This window comes from Netta rufina (assembly GCF_964035555.1).
Source record: "Netta rufina genome assembly, chromosome: 2".
NCBI classification, from domain to species: Eukaryota; Metazoa; Chordata; class Aves; order Anseriformes; family Anatidae; genus Netta; species Netta rufina.
Genome location: NC_140124.1, coordinates 25035537 through 25044979, shown reverse-complemented (window position 1 = coordinate 25044979; position 9443 = coordinate 25035537).

The following is a 9443-nucleotide window of genomic DNA, read 5'->3' as shown; positions in this document are numbered from 1 at the left end:
GCAATCATCACTGAAGTACTGACAGGCAATGCTCCATTATCTGAGTAGCTGATGTCTTAACTAATTAACTGATTTTAACTAATGTTTTAGAGCAAAATAAGTATTGTTCTGCAGTACCATGGCCTGGAAGTCCAGGAAAATGCCTTTGCTGAGTTAATTACCAGCTAGGGGATGCTAGTCCTGTTTTTATTCAAACCTACTGCATCGTACCTCTTGGCATAAGAGTAGTGAATACACTGTAAAGTTTTTGTCATGGCAGTGTAGCTACCATAAATCTGCTCTGAATATTGGCAGTCTTACAAATTAAGAACAGCTCACAAGACTTTATTTGGTAACAAGCCTATTTTATCACATTTTCCATGTTTTTTACTGTGTTCCATTTCTTTTATTCTTGAAATGGAAAATACTCATTCTTGCAAATATACTAATCAGTTGGCTGAGTAATCACAATGCTTGTGTGGCTGCATTACCATTCAGTACTTGCACTACTAAAAATTTTGTGCAGGTTACAATTTCAACTGTGCATCCAAATTATGTATGCAAACATGCAACCGTGCTTGTAAAAGCAAGCTGATTAGTGAGAATAATGAATTACTAATGACGTTTATACTTTGTTTGGAGTTACTCGCTTTGAATCAAGATGATTTTTTAGACCAGATGTAAGAAATAGCAATCACAAAGTACATTTTCTTCTTACTCTTGTATGTCTTCCTTCTCGGCTTTCTCGCTGATGTATGACTCTACTAAAAGAATGCGTTCAAAGTAAAGGTAACTTAAACTTTGTGACAGTTCAGATTCCAACTCAAGCTTCACAAAACGAATTCTGTAGCTGTAAAGGACGCGTTTGCATAACCACATTTTGCTGCTCTCTTCATTTACCAATATTTTTAAAAAGAAACATAGGAGCAACATTTCCACTAAAAAGACCAGGATAGGTCCTGCTAAATATGATAAAGGGTAAATGACTCAGCTTAGAAAGACTGTATTAGAAAGACGAATTTTCCAATTCCTGACCTGCAGTGAAGGAGCACTCTTAGTAGTGAATAAATTGGAACAATTAATACTTGTATTTGCAGCAGGATGCTTCAGCACTGAGTATGATGAAAAGTAAAACATCACAAAACTGGAAACGGAGCTGGGGAAGTAATTTCAGACTCCTGTAGGGCAAATTAGTGATTTGCCTATTGATGGGTTCCATGAACTCAGTATGCAGGCTTCTGTACAGTAACCAGCAATGCTCATGGGAAGCGTGATACAGGATTTGCCTGCACTTTGCCTGTGACAGGAATTTCTCTTTGTGAAAAACAAAAGAATAGAAGTTAAGGCAGCCAAATTGGTTTGCTGGGAAAGTGATCATTCTGCTCATATTCCCTGCGGTCCTGACTAGAAGTGCTCTAAAATTTATTAGAACTAAAAGGCAAGGAAAAATAAGTAGAAAACACATTATTTCGTAGTTTCATGCCCAGATTTACTGTCTGAGAATCTTTCAAATCCTCTCTTTGAACCTAAAATCTGCAGTGTCAGTTGATTTTCTATCTCTTTTTATATAAATCCCAGTTACAGTACTGGCAAATTCTCAGACTAACCAACGCATAACACTCTGCGAACAGCTTTTCCCTAACACTTTTTGTTATGCTTTTATCAGCCTTTTCATTCAGTCACACACACATGCACCTATGCCTCTGAGCTCTAATGAGCTCTAAATAACTGCAAAAAGTTCAGCCATGCCCCAGCTCTTCAAAGGTAAGAATACTGCTGAAAAGTAATAAAACCTTAAACTCCCCTGGGGTTGAACTGAGGGACTGAAAATCTAATTGCGGTCAAAAGAATAGACCTGGGATGATAGCTGGGTTGGCATTTTTATGTTCTTATGGTGATACTAGCTGTTGAGTGCACCAGTCTTTTGCAGATTTGCCTCCTTCCTCAAGGAATCCCAGTGGAAACATCAGATATGTATTTGAGGAAACTCCCATGCCCCATCTCTGTGATAGACTGTCATAGGATGTTACAAGGCTGTAGCACATTCAATCATTTCATTAAAAACACTCCTCTAAACTGATATTTTTTTTATCATCCTTGCACGTTTTTTAAACTAAATATAAATCCTTTGTCAAAGAGGACAATTGACTTTTTTCACATATTAAAAAAAAATAAAAATAAATTAGAAAATGGCTACAAAAGCTAATGAGCAAGAAGTTTATCCAGTTCTTGTTCATAAGCATTGACAGCTCAAAACTCTTCTGACAGAGGAAATTGTAACTTAGGTAGCATTTTCACTTCAAATGAAGATAAATCTGCATCATCTCCCTCTCCTCTCATATGCACTATTTCTCTCAGATCAAGCATTGCCATGGCACAGATTTCTGCTCTGCCATCTGCTGAAGACCAATGAGGATGTAAACCTTCGCCAGACATTTTGGCATGGGGTTTGTGCTGTGTACACCGACAGCCTATCATTACTGTTACTCTTTAGCAGGTGCTCAGTGCAAAATTGTTGATAACATACAAACAGCTTGAAATATTTGTACTGAAAAGGCAGCATTCTGGTGTGCCATATTAGCCAGGAAGGCATCATTTATGTATGTCTCAGACCTGTCTTGCCACTAATTATATCTTTCAAAACTGGAGATCTTATGCATACTAAAAATTCAGCCAAATATCAGTGTGTTACAGATATGCCCTTGGAGCTATCTTTCATGCTAAAGAAGTGTTTTTTATTTTGTGTCTAGCATTGCTGGTTTATGTATATCTTTGCAACAGTGTTCTTTTTTAACAAAAAAAAAAAAAAAAAAAAAAAAAGGAAGCATTGTGTACAACCACTATTATATCTGTTCTTTCCTAGATGTATATGAAGATGCAGGAACAGGAAACCAAAGCATCTGAAAATACAAAATGGACTTAATTTTCTTTGTTATATATTGAAAAGAAGTGCCCACAACTCTAAAAATACCAAAGGCTTACACCAGCTTTTCTTGAAATAGCAGCTTATCTTCAGACTTTGGGTGCTCTGAACTGTCTTTTTTTTTTTTTTTTTTTTACTTCTGCTTAAGTCATAGTTTCTTGAAAAGCATGTCTCTTTTTCATTCTTTTTTTTTTTTCTTCCTTATTTATGGATACAAAAAGTCAAACAGCTTAAAAATCGTAGTATAAAGCCTATACATTTTATTATAATAGTGGGTGGGAGAGACATAGAGGACCCACAGAGAGACATAGAGGCCCACAATGCCTCCCATGCTTGTTTTATTTTAAAAAATTGAAAGAAAAAAAAAAAAAAAGCGCAAGGAAGATTTTCACTGGGCTAGATTTTTACAAGAGAAGGTCTCCATGAAAAGTAATAGATGCAATATGTCAGATTGCAAAAGACATTCAAAGTTTAAAATAAAGTCATTCTTTTAACTCTTTCAATGTAACAGTATCTTTTAATCTACCAGCTTAGAAACTGATCTGTAAAGCAGTTACAGTATAAAAATGTACATATGTATATTATTCCAAATAATGTGTTCTTATTAAATTCTGTTTCATTTCCATTTGAAGTGGTTCTCTACTTGCTGCCAAAGAGCCTGGTTTTCATTGACTAGAGGAGCAAGAAGCATTCGGATCATTTCTGCAAGCTACAGAATGTTTAGACTATTTATACATCACAATTCTCCAGTGCAAATGAAACCAATTTTAAACAGACAATGTGCTACAAGCCCCTTTGCAAATACAATAAGCCTCCTTCAGAAGATCCTATTAGCAGGTGTCTGAATCCTGCAGGAAAATTCAGTATTATCTCCATAGGGTCAGCTATTATGTGGCTTCAGTTAGCTTCAGCCAGAGAAAAAGGAAATTATGAAATGAATTAGAAAAAATGCATCTGAGTTATCAGACCCAGGGGAAAAAAAAAAAAAAAAAAGAAAAAAAAGTGCACTTTAGTATCAGCTAATCCTGAGGCAAATCATCAGGCTGAGTAATGAGTAATAAGAAGTACACAATGTGCCCACCCTTGAAGAGAGGCTGTATGGGGTTATTTAAATGATTTGGTATTATGAAAAATAATTTGCATTTTTATAATCACTTCCCTAATCCATGTTTACTAAACATTCTTCCTCTCTCCTTCTTTCAAAGAAGAGGAAAAAGAACAAGCTTTTCTGTAAATACTCTGATTTCATGATGCCAAAAAAAAAAGTGGGAGGTGGGGGGGTGGGGAAAGGAGGAAGAGAGCACTGAGCACTCCCCGGTGGCAGTGGTACTTCCCAGATTTGAGGGAAGGGAATCACTGAGGTGATCTCAGAGTAAATGTGCCTTCTAGATTTGCTCCCTAAGAAATAACCCTCTGACACAAAGGTGTCAGGCAGGGGCTGTAAGCAAAAATATTTGTGCAGAACTGTTCAAAGTACTGGAGTTGTCCCAAATGAGTGGGGAGCTAAGGGCCATTCCTCCGGATTCCTTCTTCATTCATTCACAGCTGACTGCATTTGCATCCTTCAAATTAGGGCAGACATTTAGAGTGTACAAACTCTGAATTTCACCCTCTTTCCTGGTCCTCTTCTCACTGGAGAGGATAGAATATTTTAATTGCTCTAAAATAAGCATGCAGATGTTTGAAGGGCTCATTACCATTCCGTTTTACCACATTTGATGTCATTGCAGGGCTATGGAGCAAAAAAATGCAGATATATTTACAGAAATAATTGTTTCTCCACCTCTGTAGCCTCTGTACTGACAACACTGTACATTGTTCGACGTATTTTCTTGACAAAGACAAATGAGTTCAATGCCAGTTTCATTCTTCATTTTTTTTAAGATGACTTCAGGCACATTTGGCTCATGCCTAGGTGCCCTACAGGGTTCCCTAAACATTTGATTTCAGAACCTGTGCTAATGTCTTTTGATAATAGATCAGCAAGCCATTTCAAATTAACCCATCTGTCAATAATACAAGATGGCCTTAGTAATCTAACACAAAAGTCTACCCTAACAGTCTTTTAAACATTTGCAAAATACCTCTACAACATTTTAATAAAATTATTTCATCTGTTAAGTTCTGTGGGTGCATGTATGGATACACATTTTCACTGGAAAGGATATATATCATTAGGATTATAAATATGGAACAAAAATGCACCTGTTGCCATGGGGAGGGTCAAATAAAATCTCTCCCACCCATTTGTGCCATACCCTACAGCCCCACTGCTGCTATGGGGTTTTTCTCTCTGGATCTAGCTGCAGACTCTGAGTAAAAATGTGAGTGTGCTGGCAGGTCATTGCAGCCAACTTCCCATTCCCCTCTTACAAGCAAGGCCAAAAAAAAAAAAAAAAGAAAGAAAGAAAAAAAAAAAGGTAAGGAATCTTATTTTACTCCAGAAAGGAAAAAAAAATAATCATTTGGTTAAATAATTCTTCTATCTGTGACAGCAGAACTAGCTCTGCAAATAAAGTATGTTATTCCAATGGACAGAGAGCAAACATAGGCAAGTTGTCTTCTGCTTATATTATATTGTTCTCATCTATTTTAGTTTTGCTGTGTTTTGTATATTAGTGGCCGTTAAACAAAAGCACACTAGTGGTTTAAATCCCAGTTCAAACAATGCTTATTCTTTGCTATTCTTCCAAAATTTACATAGCCAATTTAACTACTTTTGTGGGGAGATCCTTTCATTGAAGATATTTAAAAAAATGTTGGGAGAAAAAAAAAAAAAAAAGAAATTAAAAAAAAAAAAAAAAAAGAGCTCTGAAATATCACAGGCTTTTCATGGATGGAAAATAAAGCCTTTTCATATCAGGTTCCAGACCTCTTTTTACTGATGCTATCACATTGAGAAGAGTGCTAAACTTCTATTTATTGCTGTAAGATCTATTCCAAATCCAGCGGAGTGTTTGTCCATTGATGAAGTACACATCTGTGAGTTCATATGTGAGCTGAGGATTATGAGAATGCAGAATCTGTTCAAAACTTGAAATGTGGGGGAAAAAAATAGAAGTATTTTCCTCATTTATTTTGGTGGAGGCTTTTGCCATTTCATTTAACCACTGATAAGTGTGAATAATGGCTTTCTTTGATGAAGTAGGGTGATGGACTTGAGATCAAAAGTGAGGAAGATGAGCTATAACTGAAAGCAGAATATAGAAGCAGCAATGTCAGCCAGAGCGGTTCTAGGCTTTTATACCCATATAATTGCAAGGTAGTGTGTAATACTTTGTCTTTTCTTATATAGCATTACATAGCTTCAAGATGATTCATAACAATATTAAAGGATGTTTCTTTTTTTTTTTTTTTTTTTTCTCTTTTTGTTTTACTCAGATAAAATGCAAGCATTTTTCTATGGCCTTCCTTCAGAGTTAGCATAATTCCTTCGGAAATCCGTCACTTACCACACTCCTATGTATCTGCATCATACAGCTTTCTGGGAGCTAGATGGCAATGGTTTCCCACAGAAGATGGAAGGAAGCTCTGGTTAACTACGCTTGAGACAGAGAGCAAGAGAAAAGGAAGGGAGATAATACTAGCAAACACTAAATTTTTTTCTTGATAGAAGTGGGAAATTAGAATGTCCAGGGTGACTTCAATACAACAGGTAATTGGGCATTGATTCCTGCCTCCCACAAGAGTTTTCCTGATTTATAACAGCTGCTTTTGAGGTATATGGCTGTGTTGAGAATATTTTTGCAGCAAACCAAACCTTTTTTAATGCCACTGTCTTAGAATGCCCTTGTATGGTATGTCATGCTGTGTTTTTTTCAGTATATTCTCTAGTCACACATGAAAATCTGCAAAATGATGTTCATACCCATCTCTTAAAAACATCAAAGTGCAGGGTACAATTTTTGTCACTGACTGACAACTTAAAAGCCCATGACAGTCTATACAGAAATGTTTGTTCAAAAAGTTGCTCTTCATAAGGCTCCTGAGTGTGTGCAAGGAGCCCAACTCCTACGGAGTAGATGTCCTGCTCCCTCACTGCCTTTCTGCAGAGGCTGCAAGACTTTTCTAGAGAGCAACAGAACAAGGGCCTCCAAACACTTTGCAGATGGACTTAAAGCGATCACATCATAAACAACAAAACTGATGCACACTTGGGATGGAAAGGGGCAGTATTGCAGTGCTAGTTATAAAAGAATTTGAGAAGAGAGAAAAAAAAAAAAAAAAAAAAAAAAGGAAAACAAGGGATCATTTCTTCATTAGAATCTGTGGTATATAAACAATAGACAAGGAGTCCGAAAGACAAACAAAAGATTAAACATCTAAGGATCCCATTCAAGTCAAAGTTTACATCATGGTTCAGTTAAACTTGCAATGCAAACACCAGTGTGTTGATGGAAATCCTGCTCCACCTAAAAAGATAATATGCATACATCTCTTCAGGCTATGTGCTGTGTTCCAGGGTGAGGTACAAAGCTCTTGGTCACAGTGGGTCTGATAACTCAGATGCATTTTAATATAGAGATAGTGCATGCCTTCTGAACTAGTGCGCCTCATGCAACAGCACACCCTGACCAAAAATAAAGACATGTTCTTCTTTAAAGATACATTTTCTATTGTTAACTCAGATTTTCATCATGGTTCATTTTTTGCATTTCCCGCAGTTCTAAAAAGTACTTTCTATACTTTCTATATTGTTGGTTTTTTTTTTTCTTCTCAATAGGAAATGAATAAGGTTGTTTTACTAAGTTAAAACCTTATAAAATTTAAAAAGCTCACCTTATAATTTTTTTATTTTTTTTTAAAAAGGTGTTGGGAATCATTCATTTATTTTCCTTAGAACTACACTTTCCTGCTTAAGTTCACCTTGCTTAGTTCTGATATTTTTCAAACCCTATTCAGTTCTAAATCTGTCTTTCAAATCCTTTCCAAGTCCTTTCAGCCCGACATGCTTAGTCCCATCCACACGTTGAATATACAAGTATCAAATGTTACAATTATATTCAATTATTATGGGTCACTATTCCAAACAGAAAGCTAGGACAGTTAGAAGACTGGATTCCATTTTAAATTCCTTTCAAGTGTGAAGATAGAGTCAAATGAGGAAAGCCTTTGAGAAACAGCATAAATAAGAATTCTAAATAATTTGGTTTAGAAAATGTATCAAACAGGGAAATGTTTTATCCTGATGGAAAAAAAAAATAGAATTAAAATAAATCTTATAAGAAGCTATTCAAAAAAGGGGTGGGGGGGGGGGGGGGGGAGGGGAGGGTTGGCTGATCACTTTTTCTCCATATTCAATAAGAGGAGGAAGAGGAAAGACCTATTCAGAAAACTCAAGCCAGATGGCAGCAAATAGGCTCCCTAGGAAAATCCACACTATTCCTTATCAGAGGTTTACAGAACAAATGGAGAAAGAAGTCTAGTTCTGATAGATTGAATAGCTCAGATCGTAACTCTTGTTCTGCAGGTTCATTCTTGAGAAGAAATGATTGCTCAATTCTATCTTTTCCCTATCCTCAGAAATTAGGCTTATGATATATGTGGGATTTCCATCACAAGGAATGAGGGTCATGAGAGGATCCTCATCACAGTAGGAGGGAACTTGTGAGGGTGGAAAAGGAGCTGTGAGCTGTGTGTTTCCTAGAGAGGCAGTGTTTCAGAACACGATGCCCAAGGCTTTTAAGCAGGCAGCTACCTTGTGAAAAATAACGCAAAACAAGCTACCAAGTTACTGGTCATGGCCTTCCTGTACTAGGCCTCAGATGGCAGAACGCAAAGAACATGCACAATGATTGCAGCTGTTGCTTGCATTGATTTTGGTAACCTGAAAATGTAGAGGCCCGTACAAGTGTGTAGCTTTACAGCACCTTACAATATTCGCAGCAGTACGGTCTGCCCTATGCTATAAGGAGGGCAAACAACCTCACAGAAACCTGCCCAGACCTGAGCTGTACATAGACTAATGTGAGAGAGTGATTTGGCTCTGTGGGCCAGCTCACTGCACAAGTATACGGTGCAAGAGAATAGGCCAGGACCTGGGGAAGCGTGGTAGTTCTTCAGAGGCAGTGTGGATCAACAGAAGCTGCTGTGGAAGGTCAGTGTAAGATCATCTGTTAAATGTTCATGCAGGAGAAGAACGGTTGCAACATCATCCTGTACAAACACAGCTTAGGGAAACTCAGTCCAAAGCAATACAATCAGGAAATAGCCAGCAAATTGAGAAAACGAAACAAACACCCACATAGCTTCTCAACTGACCCGAAATAGCAGAAGAAGCATAGCTGCTCTTTTCACAAGCACTAAGAGCATGCAGCCACAGGTTTATGCCTGCAGAGGTTCCCTCAGGCTGTGATCTGACCAGAGAGCACACTGGAGTGAGGGTGGGATGGGTGGCACTCAACATCAGTCCTACTGCCTGACAAACCACGAACTACATGGAAGCAGCCTATAGCAACCTGCCTGCTGCTCCTAGAAGACTAGCAGGTCCTGCTGTCTCTGGTCTGGCTACTTAGCATTACAGTGCTCATGAGACTTATTC